The sequence below is a fragment of the Dendrobates tinctorius genome, unplaced genomic scaffold (assembly GCF_039654945.1).
Source record: "Dendrobates tinctorius isolate UK_male_01 unplaced genomic scaffold, ASM3965494v1 ptg000120l, whole genome shotgun sequence".
Taxonomy (NCBI): Eukaryota; Metazoa; Chordata; class Amphibia; order Anura; family Dendrobatidae; genus Dendrobates; species Dendrobates tinctorius.
In genome coordinates this window covers 22,837,141-22,861,904 of record NW_027361788.1, presented here as the reverse complement: position 1 = coordinate 22,861,904, position 24,764 = coordinate 22,837,141, and the positions used below count along the sequence as shown (strand labels likewise).

General features: G+C 46.3%; 1 protein-coding gene across 5 annotated transcripts in view; it reads right to left on the bottom strand.

The window, feature by feature from the left end:
* ATP2B3 (ATPase plasma membrane Ca2+ transporting 3) overlaps nucleotides 1-24,764 on the bottom strand; it is a 443,364-nt gene that overhangs the window by 367,668 nt on the left and 50,932 nt on the right. The gene's annotated exons all lie outside the window — the stretch shown is intronic.

Sequence of the window (24,764 nt, the reverse complement as noted above, 5' to 3'; positions counted from 1 at the left end):
AAATCCCTACAATTGGTGACAGACTGCGGGCAGCGACTCCCAGAAGCACGTGTGGCAGTGCTGGCGATTCTGAGCCAGGAGAGCAGACTGTCTGACAACCGTGAGTAATACTGACCGAGGTCAGAGAAAGTGACTGTGTTAATATTTGTGGGATACCTCTGAGGAGAAGAGGCGTCCAGGAACCTGTGTGGCCGACACAGATAACAGACAGGAGTCTGTGTTGCACTGACCAGGGTCAGTGAGAGTCTGTGTCCCTGGAGGGGTCAGTGAGCAAGGTCCTGGAGGGTCAGTGTTGGGAGGAGCCCTGAAGCACGTGCTATGACCTTGGACCTGGTGAGGCGTGTATTGGGCAGTCTCAGGTGGAGACGGATGTCCTGAAGAGCACTCGCTGAGCCCCTGGACCTGGTGAGACCGGTGTGTTGGGAAACCCTGGGAGGAGGGCTGCTCCCTGAATAGCACCCGGTGTGCGCCTGTGTGTTGGACGGTCTCAGGCGGAGACGGTACGTCCTGAACAGCACACGGACAGGACATGAGAGACTGTGCATGTGTTTTTGTTTTTTTTTTCTTTTCCTCTGCAAAACCTGAAGGTGCTTGCTGTGGCTCAGTGGGGTCACGAAGGTCTCGCAGCACAGGGTCCTGGTGTTTTTCCTTTTTTGGGATCTGCCCTGGGAGCATTGGTAGCAGACGCTGTCTGTCTACACCATCCTGCTGCAGCTTTATTGCATGTGACTAAGCGGATACAGTAGTTGTGGCTTTATGCAACTATTGAGGGTGAGTACCCTGTATCATTGCTTCATAACCCATTATACCTGCACTGGTAAGGCCCTATGGGCGCGCTTTTGTGGTTTTTATCTTTGAGGGTGACAAGCGGTTTCCGGTAACCCGGCGGGGTTAAGAAGGGGACAAGCGGCTTCTGGTGGATCGGTGGGTCCACGAAGATGGCGCAGCAGGAGCTGCAGTGACACCAGCTGCTGTGTATGTGTGTGAACAGCAGCCGGAGGTGCCAGTGATCAGTGACAGCAGGAGCTGTGGTGGTGCCAACAAAGACTTGTGTGGTATCGTTAAAAGACAAACTGTACTGTGTGAACTGTGGCATAAGAAGTTCTGCAGAACGGACATGGGGAAATCCCAAAAGGGGGCGGTGACCCAAAAGGGAGTGGTAACCAAAAAAGGGGTGGAGTCCCAAAAGGGGGGGTGACACATATTGGAGTGGTAACCCAAAAAGGGGTGGAGTCACAAAAGGGGGCGGTGACCCAAATTGGAGTGGTAACCCAAAAAGGGGTGGGGTCCCAAAAGGGGGCGGTGACCCAAATTGGAGTGGCAACCCAAAGTGGGGTGGTGGTCCAGAAAGTGGCCAAGTGTGAAGAAGTGACAGCACTGGGTGACTCAGTAGGTATGTCTGGAGTACCGCAGTGTATGTGCAGGTCTTTTTCAGAATGTGGAATATCCTTTCCAGGTAGTAATGATGGGCCACAGATGTGTACAGTGATGCTGCACCGGGAAGGAGCCTTTGGTCGGCTGGACTCAGAGAGTCAGGTGACTCTGACAGGAACGCCTCTCGTTTTCTCTCTGACCGAGAAAAACGTCAGGGTTCGCTGTAAACACGGGGTCACGGTGAACTACGCAGTAGACACAGTAGTGTTTGAGGGGACCAAAGGTGGTGAGTGCCAAGGTAGAGGAATACCACGGGACTTAGTCTATGCCTGGGAGAGGGGCCGGGACTTTCTTTTGTTTGATGACGTTTGGTCTGACGATGGAGATGCTTCGACTGTGGGACAAGCAGACACTGAGACAGTGACGGCTCCTGACATGGACAGGTCAGAGGTAGAACTGACCAGAGGAAGAAGTACATCTGCCCAACTGACGGACCTGACGTCTCGTGATAAGACAGATGGTGGGCTGGGAGATGAGACTACTGGACTAGACACATTGGTGCTGGACGGTAACTGGAGGGTTCACTCGACTGGGGTGACTGACCCAGTGGTACCCTTTAACGATATAATTAAAGAGGTAGTGGTGCGACACGTGATGGACAAAAGAGAACAAGATCGTGAGATACAGCTGATAAAGGAGACTGTAACAGAACATGTCAAACGGGAAAGAGTCCTAAGGCAAGCAGCTGAGCACAGAGTGGATGAGCTGGAGAAGGAAGTCTCTGAGCTCAGAGGTCACCTGTCAGCGTGTAAAACCATGAACAAGACCCTGTTGGAAGATATGGAGGTGCTCAGAGAGGCCCAAGAGAAGCATCAACAGGAGATTCTCAGGAGAGAGGATGAGCGTCGCTACCTGGCAGAGGAGAAAGATAAAGTTCTGCAAGAACTCAGTGGAGTAGTAAAAGGTCTTCTGCAGGAGAAGTGGAGGGGCGAAGACGTACAGCGGCCTTGCCCGACTGATAGCAAGGCAGAACTGCCAAAGCCCATCTTGGAAAAGGGTCCTGAAGACTGTAAATCTCAGGAAGATGGTGAGCCAAGAGCTGCACAAGACAGTCACCCGGTCTTGGCAGATACCTTGAGGGAAGTGTCCGTGGGGAACCCAGAGCCATCTGTCCAGGATGAGAGCAAGTCCATGACCTTCATGTGTGTGATGGAGGTACCCGAAGACGTGCGAGAAGCGTGTGCCAGCGAAGGTGTGCATGAGACCTTTAAAAAGGCAGTAAAGGCCTATAGTGTGAGCTGGGCACCAGAAACAGACCAGTTGGTGATACTGGCAGAAATGGAAGACACAGAGAGAAGGGTGGCTGTCCTGAAGGAGATGCACCTACAATGTCTCCGCACGAAACAGATGCTCGTGAAGCGTAATTGGAAAGCCGCTCGACGTCTGGAGCTTGCAAGGGAAGCACAAAGTCGGCTGGGCTTTGTGGAAGACATAATTCCGGTGCCCAGAAATCTGGTGGGGAAAGTCGTTGGCAGACTTGGAAAGGTGATGCAGGAGATGGTGAATCGATCCTGTGTGAAGAGAGTGAGGATCCCACCTGCTGGTGAAATCCAAGTCGTTATTGAAGATGACATGGTTCCTGTCATTGTGGTTGGTTCGGTGGAAAGCATTGGGAAGCTTTGCATGCTCCTGGAATATCGGGTAGCGTACCTGAAGGAGATTGAGCAGCTAAGACAGGATCGACTGCAGATGAATGAGCAGATAGAGAACGTCAGGTGGCGTCCCCCTCCAACCCAAGGTGTAAGGACCCGAAGGGATCCTCCAAGGAATGAAAGGACAGGTAGTCGAAGGCAAGAACGTTGAGAGTCCGCAAGTGGCCGTTCTAATCTTAGTAACATAGGCACGAGACTCGGTGGTGGACATAGCGACAGAGGGTCAGACTCAGACCAGCCAGTTGGCCCAGCTGGACGTGGGACTCATGACCGTGCGAACTGGGAGAGCCAGCCAGTGAGAGAAAGGTCGCGTGATGAAGCACACTGCAGACAGGTGGAGACTAAAGAGTGTCTGGTCACACTGACGGACGTTGACGGGAAGGCCAAAGCCCAAGGCCGAGATACTGACCGCTGGGGGCAGGGGAGGCTGAACGTAAATATGCAGTATGACTACCGAAACAGACGGAGATGGTCCTCCCGACTGGTAGGGCAAGGTGACATGGGTGCCAGGTCTCAAGATCCCTGGGTGATGTCATGTGTTCAACCCCACAAGTTTGAACAGAGGGGGGAGGTATGTGGTGTAGTTACTACTATGTCAGCTAGGGGGCGCTGTGTGGGTGTCCCAGGACGGGTGTACAGGCACATTCAGTGTGGTAACAGGAGCAGGGTCCTAAATGACCATTATGGGTCTCAAGGTGGGTGGCCTTGGGATGCAGGCTCCAGGGTGTATTGATCAGCAGAGGTACTGCTGATCTTTCTGTTACACTGTGTCAGGGAAGCCTGTGTGTGTCTATACAACCTTTAGTGATGTCATAGCCATGTGATCACCTGTGGGTGTGGTTACAGGGCTATGTAATTGAGGTGTTTGGCACATGTGAGAGAGTGTGGAGGGAGTCTGTCTGAGTGTGGACAGACTTCCATGTGTCCAGGTGGGACACTACAGAGAGTGTATATGGGGAGGACTACAGCTCCCAGCATGTGCTGAGACTCTCAGTCCGAGTCTGAAGCCACGGACATTTCTGTTCCTTTGCCTGAAGTGAAGGTTACATTTCAGTGTTATGCTGTCTATGGTTTATGGAGTAATAAACCTGGTGAAATTTTAAAGGAACGTGCCTCATGTTTGTCTCCCGCTGCACCTAAGCGAGTCAAATCCCTACACCATATTAAACTTTTCCTTTAATTAGCCAGTCTCAGATCTGGCTTTTTCTTCGCCACTCTGCCCTGAAAGCCAGCATCCCGGAGTCGCCTCTTCGCTGTAGACGTTGACACTGGTGTTTTGCGTGTACTATTTAATGAACCTGCCAGTTGAGAACCTGTGAGGCGTCAATTTCTCAAACTACAGGCTCTAAAGTACTTGTCTTGTTGCTCAGTTGTGCAGCGTGGCCTCCCACTTCTCTTTCTACTCTGGTTAGAGCCTGTTTGTGCTCTCCTCTGAAGGGAGTAGTACACACCGTTGTAGGAAATCTTCAGTTTCTTGGCAATTCCTCGCATGGAATAGCCTTAATTTCTAAGAACAAGAATAGACTGTCGAGTTTCACATGAAAGTTCTTTTTTTCTGGTCATTTTGAGAGTTTAATGGAACCAACAAATGTAATGCTCCAGATTCTCAACTAGCGCAAAGGAAGGTCAGGTTTATAGCTTCTCTAATCAGCCAAACTGTTTTCAGCTGTGCTAATATACTTGCACAAGGGTTTTCAAGGGTATTCTAACCATCCATTAGCCTTCTTACACAGATAGCAAACACAAAGTACCATAAGAACACTGGGGTGATGGTTGTTGGAAATGGACCTCTATACACCTATGATGATATTGCATTATAAACCAGACGTTTGCAGCTAGAATAGTCATTTACCACATTAACAATGTATAGAATGTATTTCTGAATCACTTAATATTAGTTTCATTGGAAAAAAACTGTGCTTTTCTTTAGAAAATAAGGAAATTTCTTAGTGACCCTAAACTTTTGAATGTTAGTGTATATATCTGTAGCTTGGCTGCCATAAATGGAGGGAGGGAGGCCCAAACATGCTGTCAGTGTCCTCCTCAAATGAAGATGTCACACTCTCACTGCACCCATTGCTCATACTCCACATTTAGTCCATCTACTGGGGAATTGCTTATTGAGCAATTCCCTAAAATAAACTGCAGAACATTTGCACTCCTTAGTGGAGATGTGTAAAGACTAGACTAATGCTGTTCCTGTCCTTTCACCTTCTCTATTTATACAGAAGTGAATTGTTGTGTGGGCGGAAGCCTTGAATCTTCTACCACGTAATTGCTTCTTATTAGAAGCCGCGTGTGAAGAACTTTATTGTCGGCCTTTGTGTGGTTTGGTACTCTTTTTCTTATGTGACGTGTCCTGTGTATTATTTTACATGACTCATAACGTAATGAGGATGAGTTAAGAATCACGCACATCTTCATACACCTGTAAGTGTGGTCTGTAAGGGTTAATTCCATCTAAGACATTTATGTCTTAGATCCAGGTCCCACCTCAATCCATCTGAGGTCCTTTACTCCTGTCTTGTTTCTACTGTAAACGGAGAGGTGGCTGCGTATGCATAACTCTATTCATTTCTATGGGAGTCCTGAAAACACTCCCATAGAAATAAATAGAGTGAGACATACATGTGCAGCCACCTCCTTGTTCACAGTGCCCACAATAATGCCTTAAAGGGGACCTTCCACTGGAGTTTTTCATTTAAACTGAATACCTCCACCAATTTGTGCGGCTCTGCTGATTCTGGAACAGTTTTTCTTTTCTTTTTTTCTGTGCCCTTGCTCCAAATTTATACCCCTTTGAATAAAAGATGCAAATGTTCCTTTCAACAAGCTGGGCGTATACCAAAAAACGACTTTGTGGACAATTGCTTTCTATTTTCTGACACTGGCCAATCAAAACAGACCCACACCCACAAAGAAGATCTCTGGTATACGCCCAGTTAACTTAAGGGAAAATTTGCATGTTTACTTCTGGGCGACATAACTTTGAAATGGAGGGGCACGGAAGAAAAAGAAAAATTGTTCCGGAATCATTGGAGCTGCACCAATTGGAGGAGGTATTCAGTTTAAATTAAGGTATCAAGTGAAAGGTCCCCTTTAAAAGGATTGTCCCGTAAGCAACATTTATTGTCTTTCCACAGAATAGATAAATGTATGATTGATAGGACTCCAGGTGACCATGTAACACCACAGATAACATAGTGATATCTCTCCAAGCACTGATAATGTAGTAGATGTTCCAGCAGTCCTATGTAACACAGCAAATAACAGTGATAACTCTTGAGTACAGATAGCATAGTAGCTGCTGCTTGCAGTCCTATGTAACACCACATTTAACAAACCGTGATAATGCTCTAAAGACAAATAATGTAGTAGATTGGACCTGCAGTCCTATGTAACACCATGATAACTGTGAGTACAAATAATGTTAGTAGGTACAGTAGCATAGCTATCGGGGGTCAGAGGGTGTGGTCGCCTGGTGCCCCGCACTCAGAGAGGCCTACCTGGCACTATACTATTACTACCCTTAACTGTATCGGCGTGCCCACTTAAGAAGCATTATTGTTGTTATGTGCACGCCGCTAGGTTCAGATAGGGGAGGAACAGGTCTCCTGAATCCTTTGGAACTCTGGAGGCACCGTTACTCAGGGTACTGCAGCTTCCTCAGGCACAAGATGGATCCACTTGCTCACACAGATACAACTAATAGAGTCCTCATGAACATGAACAGTATAATTTAACCCCTTCACCCCCAAGGGTGGTTTGCACGTTCATGACCGGGCCAATTTTTACAATTCTGACCACTGTACCTTTATGAGGTCATAACTCTGGAACGCTTCCATGGATCCCGGTGATTCTGACATTGTTTTCTCGTGACATATTGTACTTCATGTTAGTGGTAAAATTTTATTCAAATAACTTGCGTTTATTTGTGAGAAAAATGGAAATTTGGCGAAAATGTTGAAAATTTCGCAATTTTCCAACTTTGAATTTTTATGCCCTTAAATCACAGAGATACGGCACACAAAAACTTGATAACTAACATTTCCCACATGTTTACTTTACATCAGCACAATTTTGGAACCAAAATTTTTTTGTTAGGAAGTTATAAGGGTTAAAAGTTGACCAGCGATTTCTCATTTTTACAACACCATTTTATTTTTAGGACCACATCACATTTGAAGCCACTTTGAGGGGTCTATATGATAGAAAATACCCAAAAGTGACACCATTCTAAAAACTGCACCCCTTAAGGTGCTCAAAACCACATTCAAGAAGTTTATTAACCCTTTAGGTGCGTCACAGGAATTTTTTTTGAATATTTAAAAAAAAATGAACATCTAACTTTTTTTCATAAAAAAAATAATTCAGGTTCAATTTTTTTTATTTTACCAAGGGTAACAGGAGAAATTGGACTGCAAAAGTTATTGTGCAATTTGTCCTGAGTACGCAGATACCTGATATGTGGGGGGAACGACTGTTTCGGCGCATGGCAGAGCTCAGAATGGAAGGAGCGCCGTTTGACTTTTTCAATGCAAAATTGGCTGGAATTCAGATTGGACGCCATGTCACGTTTGGAGAGTCCCTGATGTACCTAAACAGTGGAAACCCCCTACAAGTGACCCCATTTTGGAAACTAGACCCCCCAAGCAACTTATCTAGATATGTGGTGAGAACTTTGAACCCACAAGGGCTTTACAAAAGTTTATAACGTACAGCGGTACAATTAAAAAATCATATTTTTTCCACAAACATGATCTTTTCACCCCAATTTTTATTTTCCCAAGGGTAACAGGACCCTAAAAGTTATTGTGCAATTTGTCCTGAGTACGCTGATACCCCACATGTGGGGGTAAACCACTATTTGGGCGCATGGCAGAGCTCGGAAGGGAAGCAGCGCCATTTGACGTTTTTGGCTGGAATTGAGATCGGACACCATGTCGCGTTTGGAAAACCCCTGATGTACCAAAACAGTGGAAACCCCCCACAAATGACACCATTTTGGAAACTAGACCCCCTAAGGAACTTATCTAGATGTGTGGTGAGAACTTTGAACCCCCATGGGCTTCACAGAAGTTTATAACATAAAGCCATACAATTAAAAAATCATATTTTTTCCACAAAAATGATCTTTTCACCCTCAATTCTTATTTTTCCAAGGGTAACAGGACCCTAAAAATTATTGTGCAATTTGTCCTGAGTACGCTGATACCTCACATGTGGGGGTAAACCACTATTTGGGCGCATGGCAGAGCTCGGAAGGGAAGCAGCGCCATTTGACGTTTTTGGCTGGAATTGAGATCGGACACCATGTCGCGTTTGGAAAACTCCTGATGTACCAAAACAGTGGAAATCCCCCACAAATGACACCATTTTGGAAACTTGACCCCCTAAGGAACTTATCTAGATGTGTGGTGAGCACTTTGACCCCCCCAGTGCTTCACAGAAGTTTATAACGCCCGGGCGTGAAAATAAAAAATTCGTATTTTTTCCACAAACATGATCTTTTAGTCACCATTTTTTTATTTTCCCAAGGGTACCAGATGAAATTGGACCTTAAAAGTTGTTGTCCAATTTGTCCTGAGTATGCTGATACCCCATATGTGGGAGAAAACTACTGTATGGGCACACGTCGGGGCTCGGAAGGGAAGTAGTGACGTTTTGGAATGCAGACTTTGATGGAATGGTCCGCGGGTGTCATGTTGCCTTTGGAGAGCCCCTAATGTACCTAAACAGTGGAAACCCCCCACAAATGACACCATTTTGTAAACTAGACCCCCCAAGGAACTTATCTAGATGTGTGGTGAGCACTTTGAACCCCCCAGTGCTTCACAGAAGTTTATAACGCCCGGGCGTGAAAATAAAAAATTCGTATTTTTTCCACAAATATGATCTTTTAGTCACCATTTTTTTATTTTCCCAAGGGTACCAGGAGAAATTGGACCTTAAAAGTTGTTGTCCAATTGGTCCTGAGTATGCTGATACCCCATATGTGGGAGAAAACTACTGCATGGGCACACGTCGGGGCTCGGAAGGGAAGTAGTGACGTTTTGGAATGCAGACTTTGATGGAATGTCTGCGGGTGTCATGTTGCCTTTGGAGAGCCCCTAATGTACCTAAGCAGTGGAAACCCCCCACAAATGACACCATTTTGTAAACTAGACCCCCCAAGGAACTTATCTAGATGTGTGGTGAGCACTTTGAACCCCCCAGTGCTTCACAGAAGTTTATAACGCCCGGGCGTGAAAATAAAAAATTCGTATTTTTTCCACAAACATGATCTTTTAGTCACCATTTTTTTATTTTCCCAAGGGCACCAGGAGAAATTGGACCTTAAAAGTTGTTGTCCAATTTGTCCTGAGTATGCTGATACCCCATATGTGGGAGAAAACTACTGTATGGGCACACGTCGGGGCTCGGAAGGGAAGTAGTGACGTTTTGGAATGCAGACTTTGATGGAATGGTCTGCGGGTGTCATGTGCGTTTGGAGAGCCCCTGATGTACCTAAACAGTGGAAACCCCCCACAAATGACACCATTTTGTAAACTAGACCCCCCAAGGAACTTATCTAGATGTGTGGTGAGCACTTTGAACCCCCCAGTGCTTCACAGAAGTTTATAACGCCCGGGCGTGAAAATAAAAAATTCGTATTTTTTCCACAAACATGATCTTTTAGTCACCATTTTTTTATTTTCCCAAGGGTACCAGGAGAAATTGGACCTTAAAAGTTGTTGTCCAATTTCTCCTGAGTATGCTGATACCCCATATGTGGGAGAAAACTACTGTATGGGCACACGTCGGGGCTCGGAAGGGAAGTAGTGACGTTTTGGAATGCAGACTTTGATGGAATGGTCTGCGGGTGTCATGTGCGTTTGGAGAGCCCCTGATGTACCTAAACTATTGAAACTCCCCACAAGTGACCCTATTTTGGACACTAGACCCCCCACGGAACTTATATAGATGTGTGGTGAGCACTTTGAACCCCCAAGTGCTTCACAGAAGTTTATAACACTCGGACGTGAAAATAAAAAAATCATTTTTTTCCACAAAAATGATATTTTTGCCCCCAATTTTTTATTTTCCTAAGGGTAACAGGAGAAATTGGACCCCAAAAATTGTTTTGCAATTTGTCCTGAGTAGGCTGATACCCTACATGTGGGGGTAAAACACTGTTTGGGCGCATGGCAGAGCTTGGAAGGGAAGGAGCACCATTTGACTTTTTCAACTCAGAATTGGCTGGAATTGAGATCAGACGCCATGTTGCATTTGGAGAGCCCCTGATGTGCCCAAATAGTGGAAACCCCCAATTCTAACTCCAACCCGAACCCCAACATGCCCCTAGCCCTAACCCTAACCCTAACCCTAGCCCTAACCCTAGCCCTAACCCTAGCCCTAACCCTAGCCCTAACCCTAACCCTAGCCCTAACCCTAACCCTACCCTAACCCTAGCCCTAACCCTACCCCAACACACCCCTAGCCCTAACCCTAGCCCTAACCCTAATGGAAAAATGGAAATAAATACATTTTTTTTATTTTATTATTTTTCCCTAACTAAGGGGGTGATAACGGGGGGTTTGATTTACTATTTATGGCGGTTTTTATATTTGGCGGCTGTCGCACGCTAAAAGACGCTTTTTATTGTAAAAATAGTTTTTGCATCACCACATATTGAGAGCTATAATTTTTCCGTATTTTGACCCACCGGGTCATGTGAGGTCTTATTTTTTGCGGGACGAGTTGACGTTTTTATTGGTACCATTTTCGGGCACATGAAATTTTTTGATCGCTTTTTATTCCGATTTTTGGGACGCAGAATGAAGAAAAACCAGCGTTTCATGAATTTCTTTTGGGGGGGTGTGTTTACACCGTTCCGCGTGCGGTAAAATTGATAAAGTGGTTTTATTCTTCGGGTCAGTACGGTTACAGCGATACCTCATTTAGGTCGTTTTTTTATGTTTTTGTCGGTTTTATGCAATGAAAACTATTTTATATAAAAAATAATTATTTTTGCATCGCTTTATTCTACGAGCTATAACTTTTTTATTTTTTCGCTGATGATGCTGTGTGGCAGCTCGTTTTTTGCGGGACAAGATGACGTTTTCAGCGGTACCATGGATATTTATATGCGTCTTTTTGATCACGCGTTATTACACTTTTTGTTTGGCAGTATGATAATAAATCATTATTTTTTGCTTCGGTTTTTATTTTTATTTTTTAAGGGGTTCGCTAAAGGGGTTAACTAATGGGACAGTTTTATAGGGCGGGTCGTTATGGACGCGGCGATACCTAATATGTGTACTTTTATTGTTTTTTTTTTTATTATTTCCAAAAAATGGATTTATTGGGGGAATATATTTTTTTTTTTTTCTAATTTATTTGGCGATTTTTTTTAAATTATTTTTACACTTTTTTTTATTTTTTTTTTAACTTTATTAAATAGTCCCAGGTGGGACATCACTGTCCTGTGACAGATCGCTGATCTGTCACATCACAGATCACTGTGACAGATCAGCGATCTGACACAGGCACTGCAGAAGGCTTCCTCATGCCTGCGCTTTGCAGGCACTGAGGAAGCCAGCTTCCTCAGGCCCCCGAAGGCCCCCGTCGCCATCTTGGATTCGAGGGCCTGGAGGAAAGGAGCCCCCCGCGGCAGCGCTGCACATTGCGCTGCTGTGGGGGGCTCAGGGAAGCACGGAGGGAGCCCCCTCCCTGCCGATGCTTCCCTTTAACTCCCGGTACACCGCGATCATGTTTGATCGCGGTGTGCAAGGGGTTAACGTGTCGGGGGCGGTCCGTGACCGCCCCTGACACATTGTGCCGGGTGTCAGCTGTGATAATCAGCTGACACCCGGCCGCGATCAGCGGCGCTCACCACGTGGGCGCCGCTGATCGCGCCCGACGTACTATCCCGTCCATGGGCATAGGGGCCCAGGTCCCATGGACGGGATATACCGTCGGATGTCGGGAAGGGGTTAATGTCAGCACTTTCAGTACAATTCAAGTCTCTTAAGCCCAGGCTTTATAACAGTGCAGCTGCTTCTTAGAGGCACATTGACTAACAGTCTCTCTTGTTAGTACAAAACCAAGAGTAATCAACTAACTCCAAAGAGCATATTCTCTCTCTATCTCTCTCTCCTCTTTTCTTCCCCGGCAGCGGTTCCTTTAAATTTCTTCATTCATCGGATCCGTCAAAAAAAACGGATCCGGTGGCATCCGTTCACATCAGTTAGCAACGGATCCGCTTTCCGCCATTTTGGCGGATTTTAACTAACACAAAAAAACTGAAGTGTGGAAACAGGCTTTAGTATACATATACAAAATTTGTAAACATAGTTTGTGAGAGCTGGTAAAAAAGACAGCACAACATGACAAAAAACAGCTAGGACAAAAATAGAGGAGCACCTACTACTAGGGATTAAATACAGTACAGTACAATACGTCTAGCTTATAAGATAAATAGCAATACCAATATTCAATCAAAAACCAGATAAGCAGCAAGACACGATTGCACCCCTGTATTATATAGACCATCATACACAATCTCAAAGTAACGAATTATTAAGTTAGTTTGATAGTCTAGCAATCAAATCCCTCTATTGTGCACACAAGAAATACTAGATGTGAGTATTTAAACTATCTATATATTACAGACAATGTCATGAATTCAAGCACAATATAGATAATGAAAAGAGAGACCCCAAATTAGGGGAAGATTATACCTGAGGCCATGATGCTGATAGCTAGAGGTAGGTGCCCACTACGAAGTCCCACTCAGCAACCTCAACGCGCGTTTCACCTTAACAGCTTCATCAGGAGGCATGCTCTTGTTAGCACAGTTCAGCACAGATCAAGACTTTTTACAAAAGCACAGCAGTACACAACATTTCTGCTAGCACAGTGAGATGGAGGAGGGGGGAAGAGTTTGCTGAGGGAGATTATCCCTGTAAAACAACTTCTTATCGTACTTATCTTCCTACTCCTGATAGACTTTCTCCAGTAGCAGTATAGAGGTAGCCCAGCTCCACTCTGTAATGGAATCCTGTGTCCCTATGGTTCACTTGCCTGAACATATTTTAGAGACAAATCATACACCACTCATCCCTTTGCTGCTGCCAGAATGTAGACAAGTTTCCCATAATCCCCCTGGGGCTCTGCTAACCACTCCCTGTCTCTTGTGACTGTGTTAACGCCTCTAGTTGCTGGATGCTTTTGAGGCAACAGCAGTTAGGACTATTTCCGCATGTCACATTGTTATAGGCACTCTCAGAGTATTGTGGACGTCAAAGGGGTAAATGTAGACACTGTTTTCTAGAGGATTTGCAAAGGGCATTAATATTTTTTATGGGCCAATTGTATCATCTAGAGGGCACAAAGGAGGCATTATTAGTATGTAAGTGACACATCGGTGGACATTATTATATGGGGCAGTAAGAGGAGCTGTTATTGTACCACACAATAGGTGCAGTAATAGGGACACATACGGCAGCAGCTGCTCAGTATTGGGGTATCAGTAGGATGTAATGCTTGTGCAGTTTGGGGATAGATGGAGACGGTGCTGGAAATGTGAAAAGTCAGATGTGTCTTTGTTGTATTCTCAAATTAAGGAAAGAGAGCGCACATAGGGCAATAAAAGTGATTTTTTGGGTGACAATACACGGTTAGTGCACTCACTTTTACAGGTTGTGAACAGTCACAACCCCTTGCAGAATGTGAAAGGAACCAGTGGTCACTGCAGACTCCCGTAGATACCAATGTCACAAAGGACATTCTTTGGCTCTGAGGAAGTGGCAGATCTGCCACGAAACACGTCAGCACAATAAAGCTATGAAGAATATTTCTGTCCTTGTGTGGTCAGCGCGGATACATTGAAAAACCCGGTCTTTTTCTTCCTTCTTTGTAACATTTGTTGTATTCTCTGCAGACGAGTCCTGGCTGGAGAAGTCGTCATGTTGGTCTGGGCCAGATGAAAAACATGAGAAAAGTGAATGACTCCATCAGGCAGAACATCAGCTGTAAGTCACTATCTGTGATTGTGCTGCAATCACTTGTATGTTCTGCTGGAATGCTATCTATCACCATATGGTGACCACATGGCACTAATATCAGTGTACCACAATTATTGTAATCAGGGTTACCGGGTAGGGCCCCACTCACATGTTTTGCACACCCCCTGAGCTGATCCCCTAGCTATGCATCTGAGTAGGTGTCAGCTTCAGTCCCATGTAGGTGTAATGAGGTGGTGGAGACCCTCATCTGCCTCCCCGCTCTCCTTCCCGGTTTGAGGCCATTTATGTGTGTTGTACTGTAATGCTTGCTATCTATATTAATGTGCTGTAATTGCCTTGTTTTATTGTGTTACCATTGTACCATGTAATCTAATATATAAAGCTCAATGTGGGTGTGTATGTATGTATGTATGTGTGTGCACTGTGTATGTCCGGGAATGGCATCTGCACCGTCGCAGCTACAGCCACAAAATTTGGCACAGTCACACATCTGGACCTCGAGAGCGTCATAGGCTATGTTGTGAGGTGAAATTTTAACCTTGCGCGTTCCAATTCACCAAACAATTTTGCCCCTATTTACATAATGGGGAAAAAGTGAAAGGAAAAGTGTTGGAGGCAAATTGACAGCTGCCAGAGGTGAACAAGGGGGACTTAAAGGGAATCTGTCACCCTTTTTAGCCCCTATTAGCTTCCGGCATAGACATCGGGGGGGCTTATCTACAGCATTCTGTAATGCTGTAGATAAGTCTCCGATGTAACCTGAAAGAGAAGAAAAACACGTTATATTATACTCACCGGGGTGGGCGGTCCGGTGGGCGTTTCAGTCTGGTCCGACGCCTCCCTTCTTCATGCGATGACGTCCTCTTCTCCCGTCCTGTAATGGCTGCGGCGCAAGCGCACTGCTCTGCCCTGTTGAGGGCTGAGCAGAATTCTGCAGTGCGCAGGCGCCGGACCTCTCCAGATGCCTGCGCACTGCAGGACTCTGCTCTGCTCTCAACAGGGCAGAGCAGTGCGCCGGAGCCATTACAGGACGGGAGAAGAGGACGTCATCGCATGAATAAGGGAGGCGTCGGACCAGACTGAAACGCCCACCGGACCGCCCACCCCGGTGAGTATAATATAACGTGTTTTTCTTCTCTTTCTGGTTACATCGGAGACTTATCTACAGCATTACAGAATGGTGTAGATAAGCCCCTGATGTCTATGCCGGCAGCTGCAAGCCGAAAAAAAGGGTGACAGATTCTCTTTAAAGAATGAGAGCGATGGCGCCAAACTGTATATACCGTACAGTTGCTAAGGTGGGGCCCTGACATGGGATACTCACCATACGGGGATATGAACACACACAAAATGCGCCACACACTACCACGTGCTTCAACACATATACCACCCTCAGCACACATTTCACTACACATACACCAACCTCGCCACATAAAAGTCGAAACACAAAAGTCGCCACTCAAAACTCGCCATGCTGTCCCAGAGCTGTTTAAAAGATGAAAAATGAGCTTTGATTGGTTGCTATCAGCAACAGTTTTCTTTGTAGACAGTTGTGGTAACTGAGGCCTATTATTCTTATCATTTCTATGGTGTTATCGTCCTTCTGTAAAGCTGGAAATAACACAATTTATTACCGTGCCAACACAGACCACCCTCTGACACAGACTGCAGGGGGAGCCCAGTATCACACAGGATAGGATTAGATACACGGCTCAGCAGGCAGTATCACACAGGATAGGATTAGATGCACAGCTCAGCAGTCAGTATCACACAGGATAGGATTAGATACACGGCTCAGCAGTCAGTATCACACAGGATAGGATTAGATACACAGCTCAGCAGTCAGTATCACACAGGAGAGGATTAGACACATGGCTCTGCAGGCAGTATCACACAGGATAGGATTAGATGCATAGCTCAGCAGTCAGTATCACACAGGATAGGATTAGATACACGGCTCAGCAGTCAGTATCACACAGGATAGGATTAGATACACAGCTCAGCAGTCAGTATCACACAGGAGAGGATTAGACACATGGCTCTGCAGGCAGTATCACACAGGATAGGATTAGATACACAGCTCAGCAGTCAGTATCACACAGGATAGGATTAGATACACAGCTCAGCAGTCAGTATCACACAGGATAGGAATAGCTACACTGCTCAGCAGACAGTATAACACAGGATAGGATTAGATACGCAGCTCAGCACACAGTATCTCACAGAATAATATTAGGTAAAAGGCTCAGCAGACAGTATCACACAGGATAGGATTAGATGCACGGTTTTTATGTGCAATATAATCATTATAATTTGTAATAACTAACCACAGTTGGTTACTATGCCCAGGCATAGTGGGTTACTGTGCCCAGTAAATATATATATAAATATATATATATATATATATGTACTGTATATTACATATAATATGTTAGTTTAGGGCTAGGAAATGCTTAATTCAGGGGGCTGGCTTAGCAGCCTCCAAGCAGACAGGAAGTCCCTGTCTGGAGTTCAGTGCCCAGGCAGGCTGAACCTGCTGGGAGCTGGTTATACCCCTGAAGAAGAGCAGAGCTGCCAGTGGACTGTCGGGCAGCAGGCACAAGGGCTGTGTGTGTGCCTCACAACGGATTTGTAGCTCCTGGGAGCCAACTGGGAGCCATTGCCTCTGTTGCTGCAGCCATTGCTGTGAATAGGGACAGATAAGGAATTCTTTTATACTCCATCCTTATTAAACAAGTTGCCGCTGTTGGGCCCTACAAAGTGTTACATGTGATGCATCCAGAGGACGCTGTTCCAACATGGAGAGCAGCCGTAATCCTGAGGTAGCCCACTGTCACCTGGTGCTGGGACTAGAAATGCCCTTTCAAGTGCAAGGGGCCGGGGTGCTCACTGACTGTGACCTAGTGGACTCGCCCATGACTATCATCCCGTGGCACCTTGTTACTTTTGGTGTAGTCGGCAGGATCAAACCCAGCAGCCCTGAAACCCTAAGACTGCCAGAGAAGGATCCAGGGTGTGCGACCGGGACAGGAGCAGCTGAGATGGCGTTCCTGGCACCTTTCCGAATTGGAACCGGATGAGGGATTGACAGTGATTTAAAAATGCTGATGTAGAAGACTCCCGAGCCTTGTGAATTGTTGACGGCCGTGAAGGAATTGAAGATGGCGGCTGACAGTGATTTTGAGATGTTGACTGCCGTGAAAGAGTTAAAGATGGCAGCTAACAGTGACTTTAAGATGGCGCCGAACACTGGTAAGGAGACAGCCAGTAGCGCAAAAATGAAGGAGGGTGCCACCTTTTGTGGGCGTCATGCAAAAGATTTGGCACCAGAAGAAAGAAGGCCACACCTCGCTGTGATGTATGCCCATGATGAGAGAGCTCCCGCCCCACAGCAGAATCTGAAGAAACGGGTGGAGCCGCAGGAAGTGACCCCACCTATGAATGGGAGGAGCCTGGCATAGAGTGACTACCTGTTAATGGACAAGACGCCATTGCTGGACGTGATGAAGAGGCGCAGCGCATCTTTCCACGATGGCATCGACTGCCTGAACTGGAGGCGATTCGTGGTCTAATTGGAGACGGGCCTGCGTTTGAGACCTGGTGGTCGGAGGAGCTCGAAGATTGTCATCCTTTCCGGCGGCCGGACAAGCAGCTGGTGGAGAACGAGGAACCCGCGTAACTGGAGGAGCCGAAACCGAAAGGAGCCCGGAGGATATTAGAAGCTGCAATGAGGGGGATCATTGCGGCTGCAGTCACCGATCCCTGCGGCCACACAGGAGGACTGTCACGGGATGCAGCGGTGGTGAGTAGGAAGTGTCCATCCGAATGATCTGCCGACCTGACTGCTGCCCCTGCACCTCCTGTGGCCCCGCTGTCGTATCTGGCTGCACCACGTCTCCCGACTCCACCGTCCTCTCTGGTGTTGGCAACACCTGTGTTCTCCTGGTCCGCCCCTGTCCTGTCCTGCACCTGCAGCATGTACGCGGAGGAACCCCGGGTACCCACAGCGAGGGAGGCTCAGTGGATCCGGAGTGTCATCAAGTAGAAGAAGCTTCAGGAATGCCACGTTGTCCAAGAGTTGCAGCACCCCGACAAAGGGGCTATGGCTGGCTGGATGACCAGTGGTGTGGTCCTCCATCTTGACCTTGCAAGGGGATACGGCTTTATCCAGGAGGCCGAAACCAGAGCGAAGGTATATGTTAATGCGGGATCTGTTGTTTCTGGATGTCCCCCGCAGCTACAGGACAGTGTCGCATTAGTCAAGGTGCAGGGGCCCCGTGGGCCATACGCGGTGGCAGTGGAGAAGGCATCAGATCCAGAGGATGAACCACCGCAGGAGGGTCAGCATGGAGAACGGCCGATGGCCGCAGGTCTTGCAGATAAGCAAGAGGAAGCAGCGCCTAGACGCAGTGAGGCGGCCGCAGATGTAGCAGAGCCAGAAGCTATGGGAGCTGTGGGACTGCCACTGTAGGGGGTGCACAGCAGAAGGAACAGTGGAGACTCCTCCAGTGGATCCTCATCCCACACCAATATTGTTGCGCAGTCTCCGCATGCGGCCCATTACAGTAACCCGCGTCGAGTATTGAGTGATGTGGCCCCTTTAAGAACAATGTTTGAGTAGTGCCGGTTCCACATGTGGAGTAAGAGGGACTGTTCTGCGTCCCTGAGAGAGCAGTGAGCCCTACATAGCACCCAAGGACTGAAATGTCAGGAGTGACCAACGTGGTCACAAAGTAAGGACTGTGTTAATTTATTTTTCCCCTCCTCCAAGTTCATTTGCGCACCCCTTGCTGGATCGCGGGCCTGGAAGCCCAATGAGGGTTGACTGACAGGGACTGTGCCTGCGGCTGGTGCAAGGAATGAACTCTTTTAACCTGGAACTTTGTCCCTTTTTACCTTGGACTAGCCACCTGTTGAGCACAGTGTACCAATGTGCTGCTAAGCAGGTGGTCTGGTCAAAGGGGGAGGGGGAGAGCTTAATCAGGAGGACCCAAGGACCAAGCTGGGTCAAGAATGTTGGATAAATTGGCCATTGGGCCAGGATGACTTTTACTGATCCCAGGAGCAAGGGCACCAGGGTCAGCTGGACCCGCTTTGAGTGAGAGATTGAGACACTTTTCTTCGCCTTGACTGGAGTTTGTTACCCTGATGTTTCATATGTATTGTTTTACCCATACAGAGGTCTTTATGGTTGGGGCCGACCATTTTTTAGGGGGGAGGGATGTAAGGAGGTGGCAGAGACCCTCATTTGCCTCCCCTCTCTTCTTCCCAGTATGTGGTCATTTATGTGTGTTGTACTGTAATGCTTGCTATGTATATTAATGTATGTGCTGTGTTTGCTTTGTTTTACTGTTACCATTGTACCATGTAATATATATATATATATATATATATATATATATATATATATATATATATATATATATATATATATTAGTTTAGGGAAAGGAAATGTTTTTTAATTCAGGGGCTGGCTTAGCTGCCTCCAAGCAGGCAGGAAGTCTCTGTCTACAGTTCAGTGCCCGAGAAGGCTGTCAGGGTGTGCTCCCCTGCTGGGAGCTGGTTATACCCCTGGAGAAGAGCAGAGCTGCCAGTGGGCTGTGTGTGCCTCACAAGGGACTTGTAGCTTCTGGGAGCCATTGCCTCTGTTGCCGCAGCCATTGCTATGAATAGGGACAGATCAGGAATTGTTACCTTCTTCTATACTCCATACCTATTAAACAAGTTGCCACTGTTGGGCCCTACAAAGTGTGACATGTGATGCATCCAGAGGTTGCCGTTTCAACATAGAGAGCAGCTGTGATCCTGAGGTAACCCACTGTGACCTGGTGCTTTGACTAGAACTGCTCTTTCATGTGCAAGGGGCCGGGGTTCTCACTGACTATGACCTGGTGGACTTGCCTATGACTACCACCCCGTGCCACCTTGTTACATAAGACTAGAGATAACAGTGATAACTCTCTCTATGTACAGAAAATGTTACATAGGACTGCACATAGTATATACTACATTATTTGTACTCAGAGCGCTATCCCAATGTTATCTCTAGTGTTATATGGTATAATCCAATGTTGGGACGAATAGCTTTGTATAAATTGAATAATTTCTTATGTAGATTTTACCGGCCTGTCTGTCATACTTGGCAGTGGTTATATTACTGCATTTTTTATTCTAATTTTTAAACTATCTTCTTGCATAATGTCATTCTGTCCTTGATGTTTTTCTTCAAGGTAAGTGGCTTCTTTGCTTCCCTTCTTGACACCAGCCTGCCCCCAAAAGCCTTCAACTCATTGTGCATGCAGATGCACTGACTCCTGCCTGCTGCCATTCCTGGGCAAGCTCTGCATTGGTATTGAATCTCAATCCTCTTTAGTAGACAGTCTTGATACTTGCTGGACTTTCTTGGGTGACCTGAAGGCTTCTTCACAGCAATTGAACTTCTTTTTGAAGTCTTTGATGATCAATAAATGTCTGATTTTACATTTGAAACTCATCTGATCACTTTTCATCACAATGTAAAGGCTTGGGGTACAAGGCTGCAGTCTCTCTGTGACTGTTGACTTATGAATCAGTTACAGTACATGCAGTGTGTACACTGTCAAGATTCACTGGTGCTGATTCTGGGAGAGTATGGGAGTGTGATCGTAAGTATGTGATTCACATACATGCTGCTGGGTCGGCCCTCACACCCAGGGCAGCGGGGAACTCGGTACCGGGCCGGTGTCAGGGGGAATGTGTCACAGCAGCAGTGACCCGGTCCGTGTCCCTGGGTACCCAATATCAATGGCGGTGATGTTAATGGTGTTAAAGTTTATTTGAATAGTTCGTGACGCCACCCGTGGTGTTTGGCAAGGGAGATGGTAAGCCAACGCTGCATGCAGATCCGTTGGGACTGATGGTGTGGTGCAGCAAAGATGGTGTAGCTCCCCACAGGTGGAGCTGTAGTCCCAGGGCAGTGTAGGTGCAATGGATGAGGAGAGGCGCAGAATGGTATAGATGCTGGTACCCAGATGTAGCGGTGCTGAAGGGGTTAGCGGCGAATGAATGGAGGACACCTGGGCTTGCAGTTTCAAAGCTTTACTCACAGTTCATGGTACCCACTGGTGCCTGCCTCCGTGCCGTGTCCTCCGGGGTAGAGACTCAATCAACCTCCCGGGCAAGTCAGGGTTCTCCTCTCCAACACTCCGCCAACATGTGCCTTTCCTGATCTACTCCTCTATTACGCCTTTTAGTGTGAAGAACTTCAGTACCCTAGTTCTCTGGAATTCCTCCTGTCAGATGTTCCTAGAACCTCACTTGTATGACAGACAGCTGTAGCCTTTATCGGGGGACTCCTCTCAGAGTCCTTGCTCACGAATCGGTTGATGTTGTGTCCCAAGTCTTGGATGGGAGTAGTGCATTTACAGTCAACTACTCCACCGGTGTCCGCTGCAGAACCATAAGTGTCCATACAACCTCGGGGACCGGGCCCCGGCCTTGCGCTGAGAACCTAGAGGCAGGGTTCCTCTTCCAACCCACAACTCCTCTCTGTTCTCCTACTCCTTCGTTCCGCTCTGTTCCTTCTCTCTCTTATGGAAGCTGAGGTTGCAGGTCTACGTCTTTCACCTTCTCTTCTCTCTCCCGTGCCAGCTGGCTCAGATCACTGAGGCAGCTCCAGCATTCTTCCTTCTATTCCATTCCACGGGAGATCTTCCACTAAGACCAGTCCTCAGCCTCTCCTGACTGACTGTCTTCCTCCGCCTCACTTTCGTCAGGCTGACCTGCTGTCAGCCTGCTCTCTCCCTGGCCTCTGCCAGACTGACCTCTAATTCTGAACTTTCCCTCTCTTTTATACTAACTCCACCCAACTCCCAGCACATCTCGTGTTACAAAGCAGGGTTCCACGAAGGGTGCTCTGCTACCCCCAGCCTGGAGCTGCTATGTGGACCTACTGAACTATCCTGTGTGTGGGATGCAGGTGTCGGAGTGTGGAAAGGAGTTCCCAACTTACCTAGGTGGTGGGGCACTACACCTTAGGAGAAAGTGCAGTACCTCTGTGGCGACTGAGCCTCAGGGGCACCACGCTGTCACATGCCAACTAGATGTGCGCTGCATTGCTCAATACAATAATCAAAATAGGAAAAGTCTAGGCAAAAGAGAGCTTCAATACTAAATCATCCAAATAGAAAAGGAAGCCATATTCAAAATATAAAAATATACATATTTTATTGAGATATGATTAAAATCACAAGCAAAAAACAAAAGGAAATATTAAAAGTGGGTACTGTAAAAATCACCACAACAGGAGGTAAGAAGAAGTAAAGTCGAGATAATATATATCCTTCTTTTTCAGAAATTACTGATCCAAATATAAATAGATATATGCTCATTCAAATACATGCCAAAATTTTTTGTATAGATAGTAGAAAATACTTGTGCAAAATGCGGCAAAAAGGAATAAAGAGGACAGTGTGTTACCTCAAGTGGTGGGCAGGAGGGTCCCCGACGTGCGTTTCGCGGCTGCTTTCTCAAGGGGCGCCCCTTGAGAAAGCAGCCGCGAAACGCGCGTCAGGGACCCTCCTGCCCACCACTTGAGGTAACACACTGTCCTCTTTATTCCTTTTTGCCGCATTTTGCACAAGTATTTTCTCATTCCTTTACCATGCCTTCTCATGCTATTCCTTGTACATTTGCACTCTTGCATCTACTATCTATACAAAAAATTTTGGCATGTATTTGAATGAGCATATATCTATTTATATTTGGATCAGTAATTTCTGAAAAAGAAGGATATATATTATCTCGACTTTACTTCTTCTTACCTCCTGTTGTGGTGATTTTTACAGTACCCACTTTTAATATTTCCTTTTGTTTTTTGCTTGTAATTTTAATCATATCTCAATAAAATATGTATATTTTTATATTTTGAATTTGGCTTCCTTTTCTATTTGGATGATTGCTCAATACAAGTTGGACAAGTCTAGTTGGAATGTGACCGGAAGTATGCAAATTGCATACTTGTGGTCATATGACCTAGTGCCGACATCGGATAATCCTGATAGCGAGCACGGTATGTGTTTGTGAGGTTTCACATGTCTCCAGTCTCATAGAGTGAATGCAGGCTTGTACTCCAAGGCCGGACAACCCTGTTAATGCAAATTGCCACCAGTAAAACACTGAAGAGGCAAAATTTGTGAAAACCAAAGTTTGTGTAAGTCTCAAAACTTCTATAAAAATCGCACTCTGGAAACATCACCTATGGTCAAAGACCAAAATGGAAATATAGAACATAAAAAACAATCAAAAATAAATCAGATGATTGATTGGCTCAATGGGAAGAGGGGAAAATCCCTGAATTCTGAATAAGGCTTGAGGAGTTACAGCAGATGTATTTATAGATGTCATGTTAGACTCTTCCCGTGTGTTATCGCACCTTACCGTATATTTGACCTCAATATTCAAGGAGGTGAGTTTCATCGCTGATACCGCTATAACATGAGCTGATATGATTCCTATGTATTAGTACTGCCCCTCATCTTGATAATTAAATCACAGAAAGGTCATATCTGGCAATCATTGAAATAGCAGCTTTATTTGCAGGAAGTAATTTTTTCGCTTCTTGTACCTTTTTTTTCACCTCCGCTTCAGTTTTATGCACAGAATCCAGGAATAGCGCATTTACCCACCGATGTCTTGTGCGCATATTGTAGTACTTCCCAAGGCCAAACACTTGCTGTAAATGACTATTTCTCATGAATTACTCATTCATAACAAGGACATCGCAGGGAAGAATATTTCCCATATGTTGATATTGTGGCAGAGCAGATACAAATTATAGTATTAATGAGAACAGGGCTTTATTATATATAGAGAGAGATGGAAACCTAGCACAATGCCGTGATGAATAACAAACTACCCTGGTACACGTGTGAGAGGCTGAGCAGTAGCTCAAGAAGACGTTGTGCCAAGTGGGTTAAATTTGCTCAAATTGTTTTTATTTTCAATATATATGGCTAAATCTTAAGGCTGCCTCCAGGGAGTGGGGAGGGTCATTCAATAAGGGAACCAGTGAAAGGCTGTAGGGATATAGTTAGTACACACAGGGTAAGACGCAGTTAAATTGTTTGGGAATAACCTACATACTGGAAGGGGTTATATCAGACAAAAATGGGAAGCACTTCCTAGATAAGGAGTCTTAGACAGTGTTAGTGAAAGGTTCAAGTACAAGTGCAATAGGCCCTAACAGTATCAAGTTTCCAAACAGCATGAGGACACATCGGACATCTAGCGCAGATCCATGGACAGTTCGGGGCCTATGGCCCGGAGTAGGCATTGGAATCCATGTCTCATTCCCTCCTAAGAGGAAGAGGCCAGTCAGGTAAGAGCTAGAGGGAACGGTGGTGATATTCAGGAAAGCTGGGTTGTCGGACAGGAAGTCACTAGTACCAACAGAAGCTGTTGAGATGGAGACAGTTTGGGTAGACTGGAGGCAATATCTTCTAATGTACTATGTAACGGGAACAACTACTGGATGGGGCTCTGCCCCATAATGCATGCCGCAGCTGAATGTATCCAAACTGTAAAGTCAAGGAGAACCTGTTGCACCGGACCAAATGTCTCCTGTGTGTGTCACTGATCCTGGTCCCAAGGACATAGATATGGGAGAGGCTTCCGGCCTACAAGAGCAGAG